At 41.1% G+C, this 25,323-nt stretch overlaps 1 long non-coding RNA gene across 1 annotated transcript; it reads left to right on the top strand.

Moving 5' to 3' along the window:
• Window positions 1-101: 101 nt before the first annotated feature.
• Window positions 102-19,623, top strand: LOC148224725 (uncharacterized). Its single transcript, XR_015801941.1, has 3 exons — window positions 102-209; window positions 817-927; window positions 19,482-19,623. It is a non-coding gene; the product is annotated as an uncharacterized LOC148224725 (long non-coding RNA).
• The last annotated feature ends 5,700 nt before the right edge of the window (window positions 19,624-25,323 follow it).

Below are 25,323 nucleotides of genomic sequence, written 5' to 3'. Positions count from 1 at the left end.
CCCGCGTCACGTGACCGCCCGACGCCCCGCCCGTGTGACACGCGCCGCCCCCTCAGCGCCAGGGGGCGAGGGCAGGGGGCGGGGGCCGCTCCTCAGGCCGGGATCGCTTCTCCCGGGATCCCTGAGCCGGGGACAGCCTGCGTGTCCCTGCACGCCCTTCCTCTGGGCAGCCTCCCCTTCTTCTGGGCAGGCCCCCCTCGGGAGATTCGGTGAGCCCCTGTTCGGGTTCAGCGCCGGGTAAAGTCTCCGTGGAGCGAGTAGGGGGTGTCTCCGCTCCTGAAGGAAGTAATTTTGTATTTCTCAGCCTCCAGCGTTTTTGTCGAACCTCCTTTGGCGTCACCTTAGGCTAGGGAAAGCTCAAAGGGAAAAAAAAAATCTGTTCTTAGGCAGCGAGGGGTTCGGAGCTGGCTGGTTGCTGCCATCGGGCTTCTTTTCAGAGTTATTTTTATTTGAAAGCTCGCCAAAAATTTCTCAAATGTACGTCACAGCCAGCACAAAAACACTGCTGGTTTTCAGGTCTTTCATGATTACCCTCCCACTGTTCTGCTAGTCAGCTAACGCTTCTTGGACTTGCTGGGTGGCTCTGTCCTTGGCAGCCTGGGATTTCCTACGAAGTTACTTGTTTTCTGTACATAAAAATTGGAAACTGTTACTTTAAGGTGCCTTCTCCCAGCCTCGTACCTGCAGCTGCAAGGCTGGTTACGAGCATCCCAGTGACGGCCAGTGAGGAGCAGCTGCTGGGCGCCCTGACCTCCTACCGCCCATGGCCCAAGTGCTGTCCCAGCCCTCTGCAACTTCCCTTTCTCCTTGCAACAGGGCTCTTGTCCTGCTCCCCGAACACACAGCAGTGAATAACACAGCGAAACCACAGGATTCCAGCTGACAAAGTTCTTCCTCTCCCACAAGTGCCTCCTGAAGAGCTGTCCTGTAAGTGTCCCCCATCTGTGAAGCCACTGAAATGTTTATAGGGCAACTTAAAGAGAAGCAGTATGCAAATGATACTCAGCTCTGTCTGCTTGACAGGATGTGTAAGTAGGATTATCTGTTTATAATGTGTAAGGAAAATTGTTGTCAGAGGAAGAACATCTGGTGAAAGCTGAACCCAAATAATGCCATTTGTGTGTGTGTGTAAAGGCTTGCAACACGTAGAACTTGTTTTCTTCATGATGCCAAGCTCTTTGAGGATACTGTTGTATTTGTATTTCTTGGCTCCTTCTGATCTCCTTTAGGAGTCCCAAATATCCATACTGGGGAAATAAATCACTGATGTATACAGCAGCAGACTCTGGCATAAGACAGCTTTAGTATAAAGCTTCACACTATGGAAACACAGGGGCTGCTATAGGCTGCTGATACAGCAGCACACGTTGGTATTTTTTTATGCTAACTTCATCTAGGACCTAGATTTCAACACCCCATTTCAGGCTGCTGTTTGGAGAAATTCCATGGAATTGGCCTGAGTAAATTAGGCTCCATCAATTCTTCTTTGATGATGCCTGTCACTTTCTCCAGGAACAGTGAAACTATCCAAACAGAGGAAGCCTGTGACTCTAAGAGTTACTGAGACCAGATTTGGACAAAATATCTCATTCCTAAGGGAACAAAAAGTGACCTCGATCTTAGAGGTCCAAAACCAAAAATAAATTTTGCCTTTTTTACAGCTCTTCTTGCTCAGAGAAACCTCACAATTTTACTCTACAGTTAAAAATTCTGTTTGTAATGCTTGTTCGTAAGCAGAAATACAAGAGAGAGAACTGATGGCAAAATATATTTTGATAATTGATTGTTGCTTTTTAATTGCTTGGGAGACACTTGATGCCATTACAGCAAGAAGCTTGAAGCACTATGATAGATAATATCTGAGCACCTCCCAAAGATTTGGAAATTGAAATCAAAATACTATCTCTTTTCCTTTCCAACCTGAAGAAAACAAGTTCGATTAGTTTATAACTCATTTGTTTTTGTTTGTGTGCCTGGGTGTGCTTGAGAATGAAAGGAGAAAGGAGTACATATCTAAAGAGAAACTACTGCAGAGATAGGAGTCCTATATTTAGTGAAGCAGCAAACCTAAACAACATTCTTTTCTCTTGTGAAAAGTTATTCCAGAATCTGGATCTAGCCCCTGTGAAAATGCTGTATCTTGCATTCACAAGCTCTCCAAAACTGACAGTATTTTGCTGGTATTCAGCTCTCCTAGAAGGACAAACAAGCTAACAGATCTATTTCTTCCCATGTGTATTGTATAGCACTGAAAACCTAGCCTCAGCACGACCTCTGTAATTTATTATGTATATAATATTCTTGCAACAGTGTCATTTCCACTCTGTGAGGTGCCTGTCACACTGCCTGCCGTCCGACAGGGTGATTTGGTGTTCCCAATGCTGTCATGCTACTGTACACTATTAGGAGAGCCATGGGTTGGGGGCACTGTTAATCAGCTTTAGATCTAAGCCAGGTGTTCTGGCTGAATTTCAGGTCTATTAGAAATCAGCCCATCTGAGGCACAAAACTAATGAGGAACGAAGCTGAGCATATGCTGATAAACTGTCGCAGGCTCGTTACCAAGGATTTGAGGCCATATCTGCTAACAGCAATAAAAAAAAAAATCCTTAATTTGGGAAGCCAAGGGGGCTGGTGAAGAGAAGTTGAAGAGAGGGAATAAGTTTGAAATAGGGCTGGGCATTGGAGCAGCTGAAGGAAATGGTAGGAGTGATGGGGCAAGGCAGCAACAGGGAGGAAAAGCAAAGGCAGCAAAGCCACCTGTATAAGGTTGGGAAATGCCTTATCAGTGTTGTAAAAATGATTTGGAAATAAGTTACAATCCAGATGTTCACATGACCCATTTAAAGGATCACTGTAGTTTCATTTGCTGTTAAGGTTTATAGTATTTTCCCCAGCTTTTCAGGGAAGGTGATTTTGATGTCAGCCCCAGGAATCCGTTAGAGTAGACATAAGATGCAGAATAAACTGTAGGAAGTAGAAAACACCAGCTCCCCCAATAATTCTCTATGACATTTGTCCTTGTCTATGGCCACTATATAGTCCATTTCTTGTGCACCTTTGGCAACAGAGAACTCCAGAGTAGCTGCACAGCTTGAACCAGGCCACTCACTGACCATATGCAGAAATCTACAGTTAGTGATGCATTTTTGAGTAGCCTAATTTTGCCCAAACTTGTGCCAGTTTAACTCCAGTGTAATAATTTCAAAACCACGTTCAAAGAGTTTGGCAAAGATTTACCCAATGTTGTTTTTCTGACTATAGTAAGAATTCAATATGATTTTCATCACCATAGCAACTTAAATAATTTTATGGACAATAATCAACTTTTTCCAGCAATGCCTCTGAGAAGATAAAGAAAATTAAACTGGAACAAAGAAAAATTGTAGTTAAAAGAACACTTGTTAGTGGCACAGTGAAATGAAGTAGTCCAGGAGTGTGGTTCTTGTTATTCATGCTGCCAACAGGACCAGAAGTCAACAGAGGTAGGCAAGGCTGCCACATTGGTTGGCTAGGGAGAAAGGAGGCAACAAGATAATTGATCATTGCAATCTGGAATATTTCAAAATAGTCATGAAACACAGTGGAGTTAGGGTACTTTTTAAAGTGGTATTACCTCTTCATTACTCCAAATATGATTGTTCACGGGTTTTCCTTTTGTTTCACTTGTATCTTGTTTCTTATCCTTCATACTTTTAGTACTCAGCTTCTTCCTTTCCTAATGATCATTATTTCATGTTCATTCCTGTTTCAAATACATCACCCTTCTCCATCCAAATATCCACCCTGAGTCTATCCAGAATTTTCCTGCTGAAACAGGGACATTCAGCTCTTGCTCTGCATTCCTCTTATATCACTGTGTTTCTTTGAGCACCACACTGTCCTCACATCTATTCCAAAGCTATCAATCCCCAAATCTATTCTTTGCAAAGACAGCTTCCTCAAGTCTATAGTGAATCAGAGATCTCTTTCCCAGTTCTCTTCCCTCTTTCTGGAAATAGTGACAGCTTTCATGTTTCTTTTGTTCCTTTTGCATTTCCTCTTTTGTGCATCTCTCTGTGAGGCAAATATCCAACTTCCTTCCTCATACACAGTATTGTAAGCTCTGTGTTACCTTCTCATGCAGCTCCAGTTATCTAGTAGTCAATGTCCCTTGCGGTAATGTTCCCTGAAAAGAAGCTGACTTTGTCAACAAAGAAAGCAGCTGACCAAAAGCTAACGTAATTTTGACATGAGAAAACCATGTAGGAAGGGAAAAAAGTGAGTCAGTACCATTGCACAGGAGGGCAGCAGTCAGAACTAATTTTACAATATTCACTTCGGAGCAGGATATCTGGGTAGGAGCTCTCATTCCTCATGAGAGTATCTAAGTAGAGGTGGAAAACAAATACGATGCTTCTGAATCCTCTTGTGTGTTCCAACACCTTTGTCTCCTTGTCCTGACATGAATCGCACATGCTGCAAGATTGATCATGTCATTAATGCTATAAGCAGGATTCCTAGCTGGCTGACAAATGCACATAGTAAATGTCTGTGAGTGTGAGAGAGAAAGGAAACAAGCTCCCTTACATTTTGTTCACACCTCCCAGTGGATGTGTTAAACATTGACACCTCTGAAGAGCAAGAGGCTTGCTGTCCTCTGCATCTGCCATGCACTGCCCATCAGTAAACATTCCTAATGCACTCCTGCTGCTTCTCTTTCCTACTGTGGTTTTTTACACATTCTTTCTCAGCAGTGGGCACTCTCACAGTAACTCAGATAATGAGCAAGGAAAAGCAAGCCTTACAACACAGCCTCACCAGCATGATAAATGCACCTATACACTTCCTCAAATTTTCTGGAGACCATCTATCATGCAGGAGAAAAAAGTGGCCCCGTCCCTGCTAGTGACACTTGTCCTTATCCCTTCCCCCTAGTCTGATGTCGAAAACCTAGGGTCTTGCTGCCAAATGCTTCTCCCTGTCATTGCAGGCTGGCAGTGTTTGTGAGACTTGGCAGGAGACAGCATTTGATAAGAATCCTTCTCTGGGCACCTCTGAGAGGGCACTGTCATTCATTTCACTCCCCTGCCAGTTCACAAACACCAAGCCAGCAGGGCAAGTACAGGAGGAACTGCATTCCTTTTGGGCTCCTGTAACTTGGAAGCAGCCCCTATCATTTCCTTCAGTCACCTTTGAGCCAAAAGCAAGCAGAATGCACTCCAGCCCCAAAGGAATATTTTTAAGAAAAGTTATAAGCAATCAAATAGGCAGGGTATCAATGGAACAGTTACTGCTGTATTGGTACTTATGCTCACACTCTTGCACATATATACGTGCAGCAGAGCTTAATCAATTCCCTCATTAATGTTGAGGATCATGTGCTCATGCTCTGTGTCTGGGAAAGCTTTACACCCACATGAATTTTGATGTGGAGCTGAAACAAAAATGTTGATGCTGGCAATGCCAACTATAGAGAGTAAATAGCTGGGGCCTGCCAATGCTGACTTGAATGGGGCTTCTCACCCAGAAGAAAACCTACATGTGAAAAGTATTCTCATGATCAGGTCTGTGCAGTAAAAGTAAGTCCTGTTTTTTTTCTTCCTCAAGGAAATAAATTCATTTATGTCAATGAGTTGGTTTCAAGCCTTGTATGGGTAGGTTCCACTCCCTGGTCTTTATGTGAGATCTGAGTCTTGCCCACTGGAGTGAGTCACGCTATCGGTGTTTGGCTCTGTGCTTCAGGGGTCAGTGACTGCATTTACATGTGGGCAGACTTCATGCTGATTAAATCAAACTACTGCACTGAAAAGAATATTAACTAAATGCATCCTAACATTCTGATGGTGTATAAGCTATTCCGAATCTTAAAATCCATAGAGGATTTGTCCTAATTCATTCTAGTACACACAAGTACATAAATGAAAGCCCTTTCTGTTTAGTAAAATTGAAGAAATGCATTAAAAAAATTAATGGGAATTTAAAATTGCTTTCTTTTTCAGGATCTGAGAAGAAAAGAATTGTGAGTAATATTGGAATGAATGTTCTCACCTTTTCTGTCATCCTGTTTTTCCTAGTTTTATTTCTTAGAACTCAAAAAGCAATATTTTCTTAGTAGCAGTGGCACAGCAGGCTTGTCTTGATAATGTGCTTCAGCCACGAGCCTTGTCCAGAAGTGATTGGATTATATGTTTTGCTTGTCTTCTTCACTGAAACCAGGGACAGATGCAGGCCAGATGTTAACATCAGGGACACAGCACTCCCTTCACAACTCTGTATCAGGCACACACCTTTGTGACAGCTCAATGGCCTCGAGGAGATCCCACAGAGGAGGGCCAAATGCAGGAGAATTCATACTCACAGTCCTGACTCAGGCTGTGCTTTCTCTACAACTCCCCACTGCTTGTGGCTAGAGTTGAGGTGCCAGAGAGGGGATGTGATGGTATGCTGGGAACAAGGGACTTGCTAGCACTACACCAGTGGAATGGGAGAGGGGCTACAAGAAGGGTAAAATTTCCTTGGTAACCTCCCAGTAAATCCATATCAGTTTAAAGCTACAAGTGAATCTGGCAACAAACTTCTGTGACTTCAGATCATAAGTCACCCACTGTGTTGAAAGCTATTTGATGTGGATCTCTCCACTGGCAACTGGCTGCAGGTCAACAAACTCACTTTCTATGCATCACAAAACCACCATGGTTTCCACTGGTCACTTTTTTTCCTGAAAGCAGGAGCAAAGGTAGTCGAGGATCTGTGTTTTTGATGCATCCACCTACCTAGTTCTTCTCTCTGGAGTAGTTCTGTGTGCTTTCAGTAATCAGTTAAGCCTGCCTTTGCCTTTCATACAGCATCCCTTTTCAATGGAAATCCAGACATGTTGGCAGTGCATGCTGCCAGATGAGTAAAGAAGGAATAATGATCCAAAATAAAGTATTATAGTTTCTCAGATTGCACTGAGATGTTCTCAAGTCAAACCTGCATATATTGGTATTCACTTCTAATATTCTTCAAGAGAGCCTGTTCATTGTTAAAGACTTTGTGCATTGCAATAGCAGCTGAAACCTGGGAAGAACTACAAAAGCAAGATACTGAACATTCTGGGCAGCTGTGTTTTTTAACCCTTACAACCAAAAAACCAGTGAATGATAAACAGCAAAAATGGGTATCAGATGCCTTGAACTTATCCAGATTAGATAACACAGTTGGAGGAAAGAAGATAAATAGTTTGTGCAACATCTTGTTGACCTGAAAGATCAGACGCCTAAAAGAATATTTTACTAAGAACAGTTGTAAAGAAAACAGTAGTGTGGGCAGGTAAAACCACAGTTCAAATACTTTGTAGGTCCATATTTCATCACATAGCAGTATGCTTTCAAATGCCAAATTCTGTTCCTATTGGATCTATGGCAAAATGCCCACTGACTTCAAACGGAATAGGTTTTGTCCCTCTAAGGTAGGAGTATGGCCAGCAATACTAATGCAGTTAGAAATAAACCGTGTAGGTGAAGAGTAGGGAGTTGGTGCTGGAAATTTAGTGCCTGCCTGATCGTAATCCTTTTATTTTCAAATTAACAAAACCCTTTTACTCTTAGAACATTGCATCAATCTTTTTTTTTTTTTTTTGGTCCACAATATTTTACAGTCCGTTGGCTGAAGTGATTAATGCTAATAAACATTGTTTAGTAAATAGTTTTCTAAACAGCTAACCCAAGTTTTCAGAAGCAGTAGAAACATTCTTTTCAAACCATAAGTTTTTGATATTGCAGCCAGTTTTGTTCAAGAAAGACCTTTAAACCTCATTAGTATTGTCTTTCTTTTTACCTCCTCCTCTGTTCCATGATATTCTCTTTAGTGAAGTTTGTCCAAATCTATATTCTTAAACCTTATCCTGAAGGCGGATTTGATAAGCCTTTGTAATTGATTGACAGCTCTCAGCATTATAGCAGGTATCTGTGCATGGATGTGAAAATGAATAGTATAAAATGAACGACAGAATTTTTTTGCATCAAAGGAATTTTGCATCAAAACAAGTAAAATTTCCAGCAGTGTATCTGTAGTATTTTAAAATCAGATAAAAATAGGATTGTTGAATTCTTTAATTAACATAGCTGAAAGTTAGCCAAATCAGCTTCGGACACAGCAGGAGACGTACAGTTTGTCCTGATTTTGTGGGGAATGAAAAAATGTAATACTTGGCACATGAACTAACTGTGCTAACTTAAAATGTTACCAAAACATATTCAAGTAAATCAAATATGGTGGTTTACCAGAGATTAGCCCACATATTTTAACAGAACAGAAGAGCACAATTTTAAAGTTGTGGGTTACTGAAAGAAACAAAATCTAGAGAAAGTGATTATCAGTGACATGAACATTTTGAAGAAAACTACTTACATATTGAAATTAGTGAGGTCCTTTGGCCAAGCTCTGGTGTTCTTACTGATAGAGAATAACATCATCCCCTGCAAACAGTTCTGTTCATTTGGGAATCCAGTCTTTTTTGGCAAATGAAATCTCAAGGTGTTTCAACTGGAGACAACATTTTCTATTGTCAAGATGTTAAAACCCACCACTTTTTAATTTCTATGTGGCCATTTGCATAAAAAGGGCTTTGATGAGGTTAGAGGTATAATATTATGATGGGGATAAATTCTTTATTAAACAGAAACAAACATCAAACGAGTAAACATCATTAGTGCTTACAAAATCTAGACTAGATGTAGTACTTGCCTGTGTATGGTGGAACTTCAGTGTCTTAATAAGCAGATACTTTCCTGTAGAAATTTTAGGGCAGAATTCTCTCATTCTCAGATGTGAATCCTTAAGAAAAGAAACTTTAATGAAAAAACTTACGAAAAGCCCGAATAGAAAACCTCTGATGAAATCAGATGCGGCTTTCAAAACAGTCCTGTTACAGAAAGGTAAAACTGATCTTTCCTGGGACAGTGAGGACTGAATCCAGAGAAATTCCTTGAGGAAGGACATTGCTACCCTCCCTGCAAAGTTTTACTGTTTTAAATTGCAGTTCAAATTCCTGCTAGTAAGGTGAGGAGGATATTCATTAAATTAGTTCATGTGGCAGCTGCTCTCCCCATTCACTTTTCCGTAGACAGCCCAGCTCAGCTTGGGACTAACACTGGCCCTTGTATGAGATGGCTGTGTGCAGACAGCTACCGAATTTACTGCTAGTGGCCTTTTCTGTCTTTAGAATTATTTTTTTTCCTTCAAGAATTTTATTATGAAGACTGCCTCATTCCCAGATATAACATTTCATGATTTTGGAAGAAACAGGTAGCTGCAGAACTTTTCTTAATTGCCATATCCCTTGGTGTTTCTCTGATCCAGATAATTTTGTTTCCTAAGAAGTACAGTTCATCCTTTCAGAGGACTGAGTTTCCCTTGCATGGATGGTTTGCCTGTTAAAAAAATTGCCTTCAGAAACTACAGTATGACATGAGCACCCTTAGGCAATTGCTCCCAAAATTGGGGTTCTTACCAAAATTAGGTTAGATATTCCCAGGGCTATGAGCCAGTCTGAAGGGGAACTTGCAATGGGGAGTTACTCAAAAGCCAACTGGACTCAAGAGCCAACTTACTCTTTTACCAGCTTCCATTTTTTAGACGTCTATGAGATGTATTCTATAGTCACAGGGGATGAGGATTGTAACAGCTCATCCATTTTACAGACAATGAACATCAAGACAGGAGGCCCAAAGGCAGAAAAGCCCTGCAGATTAGAGGGTGAGGCAGAAATCTTTGCCTTTCCTCAAGTCAGGGCCACCAATTCACTTTGCAGCACACTGCAAAGGGCTGTGACCTCTTTAGGTGAGACTCCATTTTTGGGCATCGTTTCTCAAAGATCCTCAGATCCCTTTTCTACACCAGCCCCATATTTCTTTGGTGGGGGAGGTAGCATGACTCAGTCACTCCACAGGCTCTCTGTCACTTCTCCCTGATACATATCAAGAAAAGCAGAATGCATCCATGCTCTTTGGTAAACAAAGGGATGTGTGGGAGCATTTGTCTCCTTAGAAACTTAGAGACATTGCATGGGTAGATGGAGCAGAGCTGAAAACAAAGACCTAATTCCAGTGCTCTTGCAAAAACATCTGGCCAGCTCTGTCTCTTAAAAAAACAGACTGGAGGAATGTAAACATATGTTTGGTCTGTGAAGGAGTCGTTACATAAATGTTAATTATGAAGAGGATTTCCCATGAGTAGAGGGGCTTTTGATAGAACTTTGATTCCAAGCAGGACACAAGTCTCAGGAGTCACATGCTCTGCCTTAGAGCTGTGCTGACACTTCTCTGAGCCCTAAGAAGCAGCAAGGGCATTTGCTGTAGCACAGGAACAGAACAAGCTTTAACAATTTTAAGTGAAATTTGCGCAGCGTCATGTTGAAGCAACTCTGTGTAATTAAACAGTTTCACTGATCAGAACATGTGAATATCTAGCTATGATCCCAAAATGGTGAGGCACTTTCCCGTTGGTCACTTAAAGAAGATATCTGAGCATTATCATATCATGTAGCATAGCAAGGGCTATGGAGCCATTACATTTTTGGTGTTATGGGACTGAGATTCTTCTCTTTGTTTTCAACATTTTGAGCTGTTACAATGTGACTTTCATGCCTTTTTTCTCCACAGTCAGGAGGTATTCAAGTAAAACTGACCTTTCCAAAGGGATGCTGAGATTCTCACATGGCTAACATGACTCCAGGCTCCCACAAAGATCACAAGAACAGGGGAGAACCTTAGGCTTTCTTTGCTGTGAATAGTGCCATTTAGCAAAGAGAGTGACGTCCAAAGTGAAGCCTGCCTTCAAACCATTGGGGTGAAGGCACCAGAGGACCAGTTTAATAATCACCCTGTTTTCATTACTTAAACACACAAGTGAGCCTCCTCTTCTTCTCGAACTATTGCCACTCCTTCCTCCTGCACCACCCTTGTTCTTGCAGCATGTGTGCTCCTGGGTGATAAATCTGACCAGGGAACTTACCTGACTGAAAAATATGGCTGATGTTTATCCAGCCTTTTTTTGAAGCTCTACCTTTTCAGCTGGATCGGAGTTCCTCATCCAATTTGTTGATATGGCTCCACAGCTTGTCAGCAGAGTAAAGGCAATGAGAGGTGGGAATGTTCAGGCAAGAGTGGGTGTTCACGGATATGAAAACCGTGGGTCTTTGGTGTCCAGTGACTGAATGTTGAACCATGCTTTGGGACTGATACCTTCTGTCAGCTTTGCCTGTTAAACTCTTACTGCATGTGGTGCTCTATAAATAATGTCTTTTGAAACTATAGCAAGCCTATTTTAAAAGAGAAGCACAGTTACTGAATTTCCATTATGACTTATCTGCCAGCCCCCCTCCCTCCCCAGTGGCTGAACATCTCACTTATGTATTTCACAAATGCAAAACAGAATGCTCCACTGCTTTTTCCTCCATTCTTACATGAAATTATGAGAATTCAGCCTTTAAAAATGACTAAGGAAGGCAGCAGGACTTCTCCTCAGGAAGAAAAAGGGAGATCTAGATTTAAGGCTTTAGGGAGTTTCAAACTGTGAGAAAGACTTGAAACATTTAAAAGCCAGGTATCCTAAGCAAGCTTTTTGTTGAATTTTTTTAATATATCAGAATTTCTGATCATATCCAAGGGGTTGCATAGGAGTTCTATACTGGAATTGGAGAGAGTTTGTAGTCAAAAGTCAATGAACACTTTGACTTAGTTAAGTTATTGATGCTGGAAATAACATTTTTTTAAGCAGTAAAATATGGGTTACAATTCTGAAGATGATGCAATTTGAAGCATATTTATTTGCAGTAAAAATCTGCCTCTGAGAGAGGAAATAACGGTTTGTTCATAACATTGGCTCTGAAATATACTCAACAGTGTCAGAGGGTCAGCTTTTCCAAGAAGATGATTCTGTGAGTGCCATTGGTATCCAAAGAGCAGGTGATATATTATGTATCCTTGATCTATGGCTTCTAGCTACATTACCTGTTCTCCTAGTGATGTAATAACAAGGAGTCAAACTGTCAGCTGTATTTAATATTGACTCACAAGCCTTTGTCACAGGCGAGCATGATTTCCTGATGTCTTTGACACCCAGGAGAGAAGGATGACTGAGACATCTGTAAATCTCAAAGTCCTGTTTTAGACATAGCAGAGTGAAGGAGAGAATATGATGACAACGTAGCATTTACATGGTCAAAGTACTACAGTTGTAATAACATCTCAAATACCCTCATAAAGCTAAGGAGTAAACACTATTATCTCCATAAAGAAGCTTGCCAAAGGTGATATGCCCTGGAATTTATTTAAGTAAGTTTAAGCTCTTCATTTTCCCTCTAGAAACTAGTAAGCCATTGAGAAGCAAACTTGTAGCAGAAGTAAGAATAGATACTGGGTCTTGCTGGAATTGAAGCCCATACCACCTCACAACTGTCAGAATTTCCTGTCTGAGAGGTAGCTGGAAGCACTGTTGAAAGCTGGAGTTTATTAAGTTGTGTCTGCACAATGGACCAGTTGTCTGTAATTTGTCTCCTGCAAACTGTCCTTCATTTGGTGTGTCCCTGAAAAGAAGTAATCCTTGTTTCCACTTCTGATGATAAAGCACAAGTTTAAACAAGCAGTTTTTCCTTGAATGCCAACCAGCTATTATTATACAATTTGTTATCTGATCAAAGCAAACATGACCTTAGCCCTTGGACAGTACATCATAGCACCATATATTTCACATGGAAAAGAGGAAGAAGAGGGAGGAGAATGCATATCCTGCTGTGCTCTCCAGATGTGATTGCAGGTGCTCTAAACCATAATTATGGAAATGGCTAAGCTCTTTGAGTTTCATACTGATGGGGTGTCTCCCCTCCTCAGTCTATTTCTGGGTGCTGTAAATATTGCTCTCCATGTAGCACGAAAGCAACTGATTCACAGCCTTGCTGTCTAATGACTCAAAAATGTGAGGACAGATAGAAGCCATACCCATTTCTGAAGTCACTTGCTCAGCAAATCAGTACAGGTCAATGCAGCCTTTATACCTTAGCAATACTCCTTGCTGCACCTGAGGGATCATGTTGGGACAGGCGCCCTTCCCTCAGCCTGTCCCTTTCTGTGCCTTGTGAGACACAGACAGACCAGAGTTCAAACTTGCCACTTGTAGGAAGCCTTTGCCAAGAACAGAGGATACTTTGCCAAGTTGACATCTCTGTTGTTAACATTTATAATTCTTTGCATTTTACATTAAAGCCCAGCTTCTGGAATTTAGTGGTTACGTGAGAAATTCAACTTTTGTTTATTTCTTTGGAAGGTTTCTAGTGTTCAGGTTTGCAAAGAAAGGACTTCTGAATTCAGGGCTCAGAGGTTAGGAGGAAGGGGAACCCCTCTCTATAACTGCTATCTATAGGAAATGGTGAGATTTTTAAGCAAATTGCATGGTAATGAAGTATGAGTCACATTGTTTTAAGATCTGGGCTGCTGATAATGCCTCTTTTAATGTCCTTGGCATACATACATTGTGAGAGTCCCACAGACTCTCACATCTGGTCATAGACCCAGTGCACAGTTTGTGTTGTTTAATAGTAGTACAACAGGTTTCCTGATAACTGCTTACATCTCAAAAGTCATGTCAGGTAAGCAGTGCTTCCACCTCCACAATTGTTTTCCAAGTAAAGAAAGAGCTTTAGGCCAACGGATGGCACATCTCATAGGTGGTGGCTTTTCCCCACTTTTCTCAATACAGTGTCCTCATCAGCATTAAAAGTGAGCTCAGCACACAGCATTCTTAAAATGTTTCTTGCTGTAAGGCTTCAGCTCAGCATCACTTGAACTCTAAAGGTGATCCCTTTTTCACATGCTGTTCACACTTTTCCTTACAGCATTTTGAGCAATTACAGATACACTACAGACTAATTTATCCCTCACAATCCCCCTCAGAGCCATGCAAATTTGTTTTATTACCCTTTCTTTACTGACAATGAAAGCAAGACGTGGAGATTAAAGGCAATATTCTCTCCTTTGTTTTTGTTCTTGGAAAAGAGCCAAATTTGTTAAATTCTGGCTGAAGGTGAGGGAGGAAAGATGTGGGGACTGGTCTGGGACAAACTCCTCCCATTCCTTGAAGCGTATTAAAAGCAGTTCTGCCACAACCTTTGGAGATCAGGTCTCTGGGAGGTCCCAGAGATGACAAAAAGAGGTAAGAGGAAGCTTTGTGATGATATAAATTTTCCATCACTCTGAGTTGAAGATTGCAGTTTGTCACTGCAGAGACAGAGAATTTATAAGGAGTCTGTATTTACAAGAGCAATGAGGTGGCTGTGAGAAGTGGCAGGGCTTCAAGTTCACTGAACTGAAGTGGACCTTGAGAGGATGGGCTGCTGTTAAGGAATTGGGAACAAACACCATGAAATGCAGGGTGGTGGAAGGTTTGCTGTGATAGCAGTGAGCCCTCCCTGCTCTTGCTGCAGCTGAATTGTTCCTGGCTTGCAGAAGGAAAAGCCAATCCATTAGGAAAGAGAAAATTGCACTGATTAAATCAACCAGAATTTGGAATGTATTTGCAAAGACTGTAACTCACAGTGAATAACATATGCTATCTAAGTATGGTAGGGGCCAAAACAGGGCCTTTAACCTGTTTAGGTTAGCTCTTTAACAAGGCTTATATCCTAATGGGAATATCAGAGTAAGAGAGAGGTATTGTCTCCATCCACTTAGGACAATGCATTCCATGTGGGATCTGGATAGCATTCCCTAAGAGAATTATGAATTCTGTTAGCTGAAGAACTCCTGTACTTAAAAAGAACTATTGAAGAAGTGTCTAACTGGTACATGGCAGAAAGTCCGTGTTTTTGCACTTAAATTTATGCCACAAAGTAGTTTTCCTCCATCAAGATGACTGTCTCAGTAAGAGCTCCAAATTCTGGAAGAGGAAGGAGATGCCTCTATACATCATCTAATTAAGACTCAGTTGACTTACCACTGTCATTCCAGAAGAGCAGAGAGAAATACATGGTTCCTCTGAACCTTGTAATTCTGTAAATTTGTCTGAGATTTTAAAAACAGGGTGATAGATGTCTTCTAAATGTCAGTGACAAGAGAGATAGGTGTTCCTTCCTTAACCTACCATTTTCTTTTAAAGTGCCTCTTTCTGTTTACTGTCTCTCTTTGTTTCTTGTGTTCAGACTTGAGAAATAAAACCTGCTGGCATATACAGCACAAACAGCCCTGATCCCAGTCATGATCTCTAACTACTCAGCACTCCCAGAACTGTACTGGTAACAGTGTCAAGATCTCCTGAAAACAGATGCAAAGAGAGTCCAGTCATCATCCATGTAGCTCTGTGCCTTCACTCCCTACATCCAGGAGAGTAATTTGCCCAAACGTTCTGTCCTGAGGATGATATTTCTTCCTCTCTTCCTGTTTTCTTCACTGATTTTATTTAGTCTGGTATCTAAGCTTTCAGTTTATATTCTGATCTAATGTCTCTGATCACTGTGGACAAAAAGTGGAAAAATCTCACTCAGACATTGCATTTATTTATAGCAAGTGTGGTGAAACACTGGAACAGATTGTCCAGAGAGGTTGTGGATGCCCCATCTCTGGAAATGTTCAAGGCCATGTTGGACAGAGTTCTTAGCAACCTAGTCTAGTGGGAGATGTCATGGCAGGGGGTTTGGACTAGAGGTTCTTCAAAGGTCCCTTCTAACACAAACCATTTTTTTCTTCTATGGTTCTATTACAGAAATACGTTCACAGAACAGCTCATAAGCAGAATTATGCCTTTTCTGCAAGGTGTGTTCTATCACACATTTAGATAAGGCTTTTCAGTCTGTGTTGCCTCTTTTTGCTCCCATGGAATTTCTTCCTGCAGCTGCACTTTTCCCCTCACCTTTTTATTTACCTTTGTCTCAACTAAGACTCCACCACAATGTTGGAGCTCTTCACTTACCTCCTTCTGCCCTTGGCCAAGCCTGTCAGTTGTGTTAGCAGGACTGAGCTTCACTGATCCCCAAATTTGTGAGGTTTCTTTTCATTTGTCCTTCTGCCCCTGGACAGAACAGCTCTGCTGTTCCAGCAGCTCACCAGAGTGCCAGAAGTGTTGGGAGTCCTTTGCTCTTTGTCCCTCTGCAGTTCCTTACTTTTAATTTTTTAACCATTTGTTGCCATGTCTGTCTTTCTTTTCAGCCACGATCCCCTCCAGTCCTTTGGCTTCTCCTTTTCTCTGCCTTCTCTCTTTTTTGATCCCTTCTTACTTTCTGAGAGAGTGCTTTGATGGTGTTTCAGAGTTGGACTAATCCCCATCCCTAAGACACAGGGACAAAAGGGACAGTGGCCAAACCACTAAATGAAGACCCATCTCCTGTTGTGTCTGTTTCAAACCTGGCCTCTCCTAACTTCACCTCATGGACCATGCTCTTCCACTGAAAGGGACAATGGCCTAAAGAGCTTGTCTGTTTGGTGTCACACAGAAACTATAGGCAGGCTTTGGGGAGCTGTCAGGCTTTGTGTGGTTTAGGCTGGATAGTCAGTGTAGAACAGTTCCCTTGCTAAGAGCATAACAATATGAAGCTTTTGTGGAATGCAGGAAGGGGATAAAAACAATGCTCAAATAAAAATCAGAGGTGTGGATGACATGAAGATATTTTCTTTGTCTCTGCACTCCAATCACAGCTTCATTCTTCTCCACCTCTCTCTCCACCAAGGCCATACTGTCTGTCCAATGTAGTGGGACACTTCTGCTGACACAGATGGAATGGCAAGGATATAGTGATAGTGGAATTTCCAAGTCCTTATACAACTCTGCATGTAAATATGCAGAGATGTTTTCTCTGCATTTTTAGATGCACAGCTTTTTAACGAAGGTACAGACTCTCTTCACATCCCTTATACATGAATATATGCCCTCTTTTACTGAGTCAGACAGCACATTCTTGCTGCCTTGTGCTTGCTGTTCATGTCACATTGGTCATCCCAGTGGATTTGTGGCTGCTGTGCATCACTACAATAGGGCAGCCAACATGCTCTCTGGAGAGAACCTGAGCAGCTGAGAGGAAGAGAATTTATTTTTACATAATCATAGAGTCACTAAGGTGGGAAAAATCAAGGAGTCCACCCATTAACCCAGAACTTCCAAGCCCAGCACTAAACTATGTCCACACCTACATGTCTTTTTAACTCTTTAGATTAAAAAAAAAAAAATCCTAATATCTAATCTAAACATTCCCTGGGACAAGTTGGGGCCATTTCCTCCTGTCATTTGCTGCCTGGGAGAAGGGACTCATCCCCACCTCTCTACAACCTCCTTTTAGCTGTAGAGAGTGATAAGGTTTCCTTTATGGTATTTTTTACATGCAGTGCTCCATGTGAATCACCTATGTAGCTGTAATGGGCCACTTTTACACCATTTACAGAGCTGTTTAAACAAAAGCTCACCAACATAAAACACGTAATTCTGGCTGCAATTAAATTTGATATCTACCTGCAGTCACTGTTGGAATCCTATGGCTTTTCCATTGCCTGCTAATGATTGATGAGGTGCCCAAAATGAGCTATTCATTATATATGTGGGTCATATAACCCACATACTTCTATTGATCTTGTTGACATAGATTTTGGTGAGTGCAGTTGAATATGCTGCCTTGAAAAATGTTTGGTTTTTTTTTTTCAGTGAATGCTAATCCTAAGATACCAAAAAACCCATAGGTATAGGAAAGGCAGATTATGTTCTGCAAATCATACACTGGGATCTAGCCAAGTGCAAAAGAAACTAAACAAGAGCCGCAGCCAGGCCTTTGAAGGTAAAACAGTGTGAAACATTTGCTTCTGTTAAAAATACTCCAACTGCTTTTTTTTTGTGTGTCAGTCTTCCTGCAAAATCATTTGCCTCTATGGCTTTTTTCCCCCAACCTTGGACACAAAATACACACCCTGGATGGCTGCCAAAATGGTGAGGCAGCTTCTCTTAGGTCACTTAAAGAGAACATGTGAGCATTATCAGTTGGATGTTTTCATGCAGTGAGGGGAATGTAAGATTTTTCTGCTTCCCCAATGGTACAGCCTCTTGCAATACTTCAAGCAGACTGTGTTTTCATAGCTTGTTTTCAGAAGGGACTGCATTATGAGCTAGCCAGAAAACTAAAGCCAAGCTGGTTATCTCATACAGCTTGCAACATTGCTGAGAAGCCAGTTGTATTGTGGCTAAGATTTTCCAAAGATACGGATTACTTGAATGCACTGACATCTTTAATATCTGAGTGGCCTCCACAAAATATCTCAGAAAGTCTGTTTTTGGAAAAAACTGTGCTCCTCTTCTGTGAAACTGAGCCTTTCTCAGTTATCACAAGGTAAATGGGCAGCAACAAAAATCATAGACACTCAAAAAATCTTGGCTAAGTTATCCTTTGACCTTATAATTATTATGTATGTTTTAAAAGACCCTGAAAACTTGTTGGAATTATTAGAATCTACCAGCATTAATCCTGAAGCCTCCTCAGACCTGTCTTATTTAGATGTGGATTTAAGCAAGCAAATGAGAACCTCTTTAATATGGAAATTGGGAGCACTTCAGCACAATGATCAATGCTGACTTTAGCTTATCTCCTGAAGTAAACATGAGTAGTATCTTCCCCCTCCCCTTAACTTTCTAGCTCCTCAATAAAACATTCTAGAGAATTAGATTCTTCTCTGTTTGCTGGTTTGAACAGGAAACGTTTAGTGCTGGTGAATAGTAAGTATTTTCCATATGCAAATTTGCTCATTTTCTGCCCCTTACTTCTTGTTAAGGGAAAGGGTCATTTATTCTGCTTAAAGCTTTCCCTCAGAGCTATTCGAATTAACAAGATGCTAAGTGTTTTACTGAGGAGGGTCTATAATTTCCTCAGCTGGTACAGCTGGAAAATCGACATTTATTTATTCTCTGCTCAGAAATTACTGGGACAGAGACATACATTTGCTATGTAAAATACATTGTTAGCTTCTCAGCAAGTATCATGACGCTGGGTCAGAGTTAAGAAGGTTAATGAAATATTTGAAGTGATTTTTTGCATAGCATATTTTTAGTACTGCAATGGACAAACCACAAAGCTAAGAGCATGTTTATGTAAGATATTTAATCAGGTGTTTTCATCCTATAGACTGTATAGAGGCTATTATCAAGATGTTCTTACACAACTTGAATGACATTTAGCTCTTTTATAAATACTCCTTTAAAGGCAAATTTGAAATTTGCTTCTAAGGTTGCACTGCTGTAGTAATGAGCAGCAGAGCTGATGTCTCTCTGAGTTTGCTTTGATTTATACTATTTTTGAGGCCAAACCAGTTGTAGTTGCTTTTGGGCTTGAGATTTTTAGAGATGCACCTGTGTCACCCCGTCAGTCCAAAATTCAGTGGTGCTCAAGGGCTCTGAGTATATTGTGTACACCAAAGGCAATATTTTTGACTAGGTCCCCTGGTCCAAGACATCCAGACCAAAGCATTGTATAATGTTGACTTTTGTCTTCCTGACAGAACTCCTCAAGCAATGGAATTTCTTGAATGTCATCAAAAGAAGTCAGACCCAGATGTGGACTGTTCCTGCTTGATATACCAGGAGTGAAGCTAGCTTTCTATAGTTTCCCATGCTGTGGTGAGAGAAGGATTAAAAACTAAGGTATTTAAACACTGTGAAATTACCCACAAATAAAGTAGTGGATATTTTCAAAAGGGCTCTTTGCAAATAAACAAATAAACAAAATAAAGTCACCAGTCTGACACAGCCAGGGCTTGAAAAGAACATGCTAAGATCAAATTGCAGCTGTACCTGTTAGAGCTGGAACCAAAACAATCTGGTCCACTTCATTTTCTATTTCACAAACAAAGATTGTGGTTGATAAAAATGCTCTTAAGCCTTTTTAGCTGTGTGGTAGATACAAGACTGCTCCAAAGTGGCTTTACAGGAGCAGGCTGCACTGGTGGAGCATGGTGAGAGTTTGACTTTTTTCTAGGCAGTGGGTTTGGTGCCTGCTGATCAGGTATAGAAGCATAGAATCACAGAATGGGTGGGAAGGGACCTTTGAGGATCATCTCGTTCCAACCTTCCTGCCATGAGCAGGGACATCTGCCCTTCCTTCCTTCCAGCTTTCAGCCCCATCCAGCCTGCCCTTGAAAGTTTCTAGGGATGGGGAATCTAGCACTTCTCTGTGCTAGTGTCACGCCACTCTCACAGTAAATAATTTCTTCCTAATGTCTAATCTAAACCTGCCCTGCTTCAGAAACTCCATTTCTTCTTGTGCTGCACTACATGCTCTTGTCAAAAGTCTCTCTCAATCTTTCTTGTAAGCCCCCTTTTACTGAAAGGCTGCAATAAGTCTTTTTGAAGCCTTGTCTTCTCCAAGCTGAAAAACCTCTTCTCTCAGCCTTTCCCCACAGGTGATGTACTCCAGCCCTCTGATCACTTTTGTGGCCCTTCTTTTGACTGATGACTCCAGGGCTGGCTGCAATACTCCAAGTGTGAAGTATAGATATGAGAACCATCACTACAAGCCAAACAGTCTGAAAAAACTTTAGGAGTCTAGTTATCTGTTTTATTTCTATTCTGCATTTAGAGTCAGAAGCTGCTACCTTCAGTGAACTCATCATTAGCAAGATGAGAATGATATGGGACAAGTTTCTGACCCTGTTTCTGCTGTGGTAAAGCTGAAGTAATTCTGACTGTTGGGATGTTTTGCTGTGGGTGAGCACTTTTGGGCATTTAACTGGTTATTTATTTCCTCCACTGATGTCAACAGCAGCCAAGCATGGTCTCAGCTGGCTGGTTATTAGATAAACAAGACAAGATTGAAGTTTTGGGGAAATCTGACACACACACAGCACCAGTGATCTTCTCAAAGTGGTGCAGTGTAGAAAGATAAACTGTCGTGGTTAGAACAGGAACCTGGCATCTGAGACAGAGATGGTTTAACATGGGTATTTTTAGAGGCATCACAATCTATTTGTTTGGGAATTTGTTTGATTGTTGTTTATATTTTTAAAATCTTGAAATCAGCTTTCTCCTTTCTTGCAGCAGAGAATTTTTCAGCAGTTTCAGCAAGATAAATATAAGGCATGGGAATTTGAATAGATATGGTTTTCTTCAGGATATGTGTCAGGAATTGGAGTTAATGGGTAGCAACAACAGAAATAAATGAAAATTCTACCTTAAATGGTGGACAAAATGCTTTAAATATGTGTTAAGGCCCATTTTTTGTTTACTTTATGTAAGACTTATGCAACTTCTCCAATCTATTTTCCAGGATAAATGTAAACCAGACAATCTGTTTTTAAATCTTCTGCAGTTATCATGAAGAAGCAAATAATGACATCAGGTTTAAAACTCTGTGCCTAGATTATCAGCTGAGAAACATCTTGCTAAAACCAAAATTTTGCCCACCAAGTTTGAGAATTGTGGTCATTTGTAATTGCAAATAACCCAGCCACGCTGGGGCTTTCAATATTTTTAGCATTATAACTGGGTATGCACAAGTCGGTGTGTGCCTCCACAAAACTGAATGACAGGAATCCACCAGCTTAAAAGAAGGATTGTATTACACATAAAAGGGAAAAACCTGTTCGTTGTAAACGGTTTCATTTGTATCTCACAGCAAATTAGGTTCCTTCAAAATCTCCTCAAGGGAGTGTGGCATCATGAAGCCTTTCATCAGGGGCCCCAGACTGGGCTCCACTTCAAACTTCTTCAGAAGGACAGAACAAACATCCTCCTTCCACTGAGCCGGATGTTTTCGGAAGGTAGAACAAGGTATCCTCTGTACCTCAAAGGGAGGAAGGATCACATAACACCAGGCATAAATGTGAAATTACCAGTTTTCACAGGCTTTTTTATTATTATTACTTTTTTTAAACCAGGAAGCTTTCCCACATCCCAGTAAGAGCTATGAAGTTCTATGGGTTTCCTCTGCTTTGGATGTACTGACATTCAAATCCCAGGCTCTCAAACACAGTCATTATGTGCCGGGCACCTTAGCAGAGAGACAGTGGCTGGTAGAACACTTCACATTCATAACAGCCCTATGACAAGTAGAGAAATGGCATATGTGGAAAATTATTTATCAGCAAGCATTTGATGTATTTTTAGGTTCTCCTTTAAAACAATTTAGTGGCTGGAAAGCAAGGGAGAGGAGATCAAGTTCCTGGCACGCTGCCATTAACTTCTCTGTAGACTTCACCTTTGGAACCAGCTACACATGAACTTTTTCAGAATTGTCAGCAATTCAGATCAAAATTGAAGCATCTTTCTTATGACAACATACAAGCAGCAGTTCCTGCAATTTTCTTCCCTTAACTCAATACCCTGTTGTTAAATCTGTGTCAGGCATTCAAATGGGCTGCCCAGGGAAGTAGTGAAATCTCTGTCCCCAGAAGTATTCAAAAGGCATATGGATGTGGCACTTGGGGACAACATGTCATGGTGAACATGGTGGTACTGGGTTAATGGTTGGACGCTAAATTTTAGAGGTCTTTTCCAACCTAGACAATTCCATGATTCTAATCAACTGAACAAAAGTTTGTAAGAACTTTGTCCTATATTGATCACTCTCCAGAATGTAGAGTTCACCAGGAGCATGGAACAAACCATAGCAAAGGTCTTTTTTGCTAGCAAATGGCCTAAGTTTAAATAGCTCAAATTCTTCAGGATTTCTCTGTTCTTGCTTTAATGGTTTTGCACGTTTTGCCTGCATATGCAAAATACTCAAATGTTGTTTAAAGCATTCTGGAAAATTAATTTTTTCATTCATGCCTAAGAGAGGAAAGGGCATGATCAGCTCAAGGGATTAATAAAAAAGGATTTGAAGTTATTCACCTCCTAGGGATTCATTTCTAGGCTGAAGGTTGTAATGATTTCAAGACTGGCCAGTGACACACTGAAGAATGCTTCACACTTGTAGTCCCATCCCATTTACCTACATGGGAATGTCTGTCACAAGCCTCAGATCACGTGGTGTTTTCTATAAATTTGTGCACATTTCCAAGATAATGGATTAAAAACTGAATGGTGTGAGGATGACCTACCCTTTTATGTGTGGAGGATTTGTCTCAAGGGCAGAAGAAAGTAATTTCGTAGGTCTTAGTGATTGATTTATTATCTTGGTGATTGATTTATTATCTTGATAATGAAAGTTGTTTTGTCTTTTACATAGCCAGGCTGTTGATCTTGTAAACTCACGTCTAGAGAATAATGAGTTTTTTTAGATATTGCAGAAACAAGGGCTGCATAACCAGCAGCAATGGAAGCTTTAAACATCTCTTCCATCACACTAATACTTTAGTAAAGTCTTTGACACCATTTCCCAGAGCATTCTCCTGGAGAAAAGGCTTGGATGAGTTCTCTGTGGTTAAAAGCTGTCTGGATGGCCCAGAGAGTGGTGGGGAATGGAGTTACATGCAGTTGGCTGCCAGTCACCCGTGGCACTCCCTAGGGCTCAGTGCTGGGGCCAGTCCTTTTTAATGTCTTTATTGATGATCTAGACATGGGAATTGAGTGCACCCTCAGTCAGTTTGCAGATGACACCAAGTTGGGTGGGAGTGTTGATCTGCTGGAGGGCAGAAAAGGTCTGCAGAGGGATCTGGACAGGCTGGATTGGTCAAGGCCAATTGTATGAGGTTCAATAAAACAAAGTGCCGAGTCCTGCCCTTGGGTCACAACAACCCCAGGCAGCGCTACTGGCTTGGGGAAGAATGGCTGGAAAGCTGCCCAGCAGAAAAGGACCTGGAGGTGCTTGTCAGCAGCAGCTGATCCTGAAGCAGAGTGTACCCGGGTGGCCAAGAAGGCTAATGAAACCCTGGCCTGTATAAGCAATAGTGCGGCCAGCAGGAGCAGGGCAGGGATTGTCCTCCTCTACTCAGCACTGGTGAGGCTGTACCTCAAATGAAAAGGACAGAACAGACCACGAAACACTGATAAAGAACAGACCCTTGGCTCAGCCAGCTTCAGGAGATAATCACAAGCTTTCTGGAAGTCAATTTAAGTGCCATGCCAGAACACAGTCTAATTTTGCTGTTAAGCCCTTTGCCAGGAAATAAACTATTTCATTCAAGATGTTATTGCATTAAGCAGAAATGACTAAGGCTGAGATTCTAAGGTCCAGTTCATGCTGAATGTCACCTCACTTGACAGGCAGATCTTAAGTAACAAAAAAGGCATTCAAAAAGCAAGCTTTTAATTCAGTTATATTTTTAGCTAGGCCCTCCTGCTTACCTCTAGATATCTTGTTTTTTATCAGAATGAATTAAATCTTCATGGAGCATAAGATGGAGGAAAGCTGAGCTGCTGTGGTGCATGGCTTTATATACTGAATAGGATCAAATGGGTGAGAAATTGGTGATGCTGGACAGGAAATAAGATCCCCTTCTCTTCATAAAGCAATGCCCAAGTGTGATACTAAGCAGGATCTATTGAAAAAATACAAAAGTATTCACAAATAATTTAAAGAGTTTGTTTTACTCTGACTTCTACAATCAGAATTATTTGCAAATAGTTGGAATGCAACCAGAATTTTTTTCACAAGAAGGACATTTCATTGTTCTGCTTAAAAAATTTTCGTCATTCAATTAGAGAGCTGAAACAATGTCTTGGACAAAAATGACATGTTCACTGCAAAGCAAACAAAATCCAAAACAAGCTCAGTGGTTTTTTTCCATTAAAATGGCTGTCTTTCTCCAACTGACTATACCAGTTTAAATCCTATGGAAGCAAAGCTCAGCAGTTTCTGTCTCTGTAAACTCAAAGAAGATGCAGCTGCAGAGAGCAAAGCTGATCTGGCCCAGGTAGTTTGTAGTGAAGAATAGATCCCTTTTGCAGTGAAGACAAAGCCTTAAGGAATAGACCACACAGTATGAGTAATGGATAGTAAAATATGCAAATAAATGATTCACAAATAAGCCATAGACTGAGAGTTATTAACTGATTTACTCACTGGATTCTGACACACACCACATATTTTAAGATTTCCTAACCAAAAAAGGCATCCTATTTGTTGCAGATTTTACCCAGAACTCCAGAGTGCCTAGAAAGAACAGCACTACTCTGAATTTTGGGTTTTTAAAATGGAAATTGAATTGAAAAACCTTCCTTTGTATGAAACATGAGGACTTGACCACTTTTTTATCGTTATGACTACGGTACTTTTCACAGAAGTAGGGTGTTAACCTCTGAGACGTGGCTATGTTCCAGCTCAGATGTTTTTCTTTCTTCCTGAATTTTCTCTGTAGTTTCAGTTGGATGACGTATTCCTCACTTCCCTTCCTTTGTGTAATCCTGGTGGCACAGAATGGGAAAGACTGCTGTGTTTCCCCCACAGAGATCGCCTGCTGCTGA

The sequence above is a fragment of the Sturnus vulgaris genome, chromosome 2, assembly GCF_052056855.1.
Source record: "Sturnus vulgaris isolate bStuVul1 chromosome 2, bStuVul1.hap1, whole genome shotgun sequence".
NCBI classification, from domain to species: domain Eukaryota; kingdom Metazoa; phylum Chordata; class Aves; order Passeriformes; family Sturnidae; genus Sturnus; species Sturnus vulgaris.
Note: the sequence above shows the minus strand (reverse complement) of the source record. Positions and strands in the feature narration are given on the sequence as shown.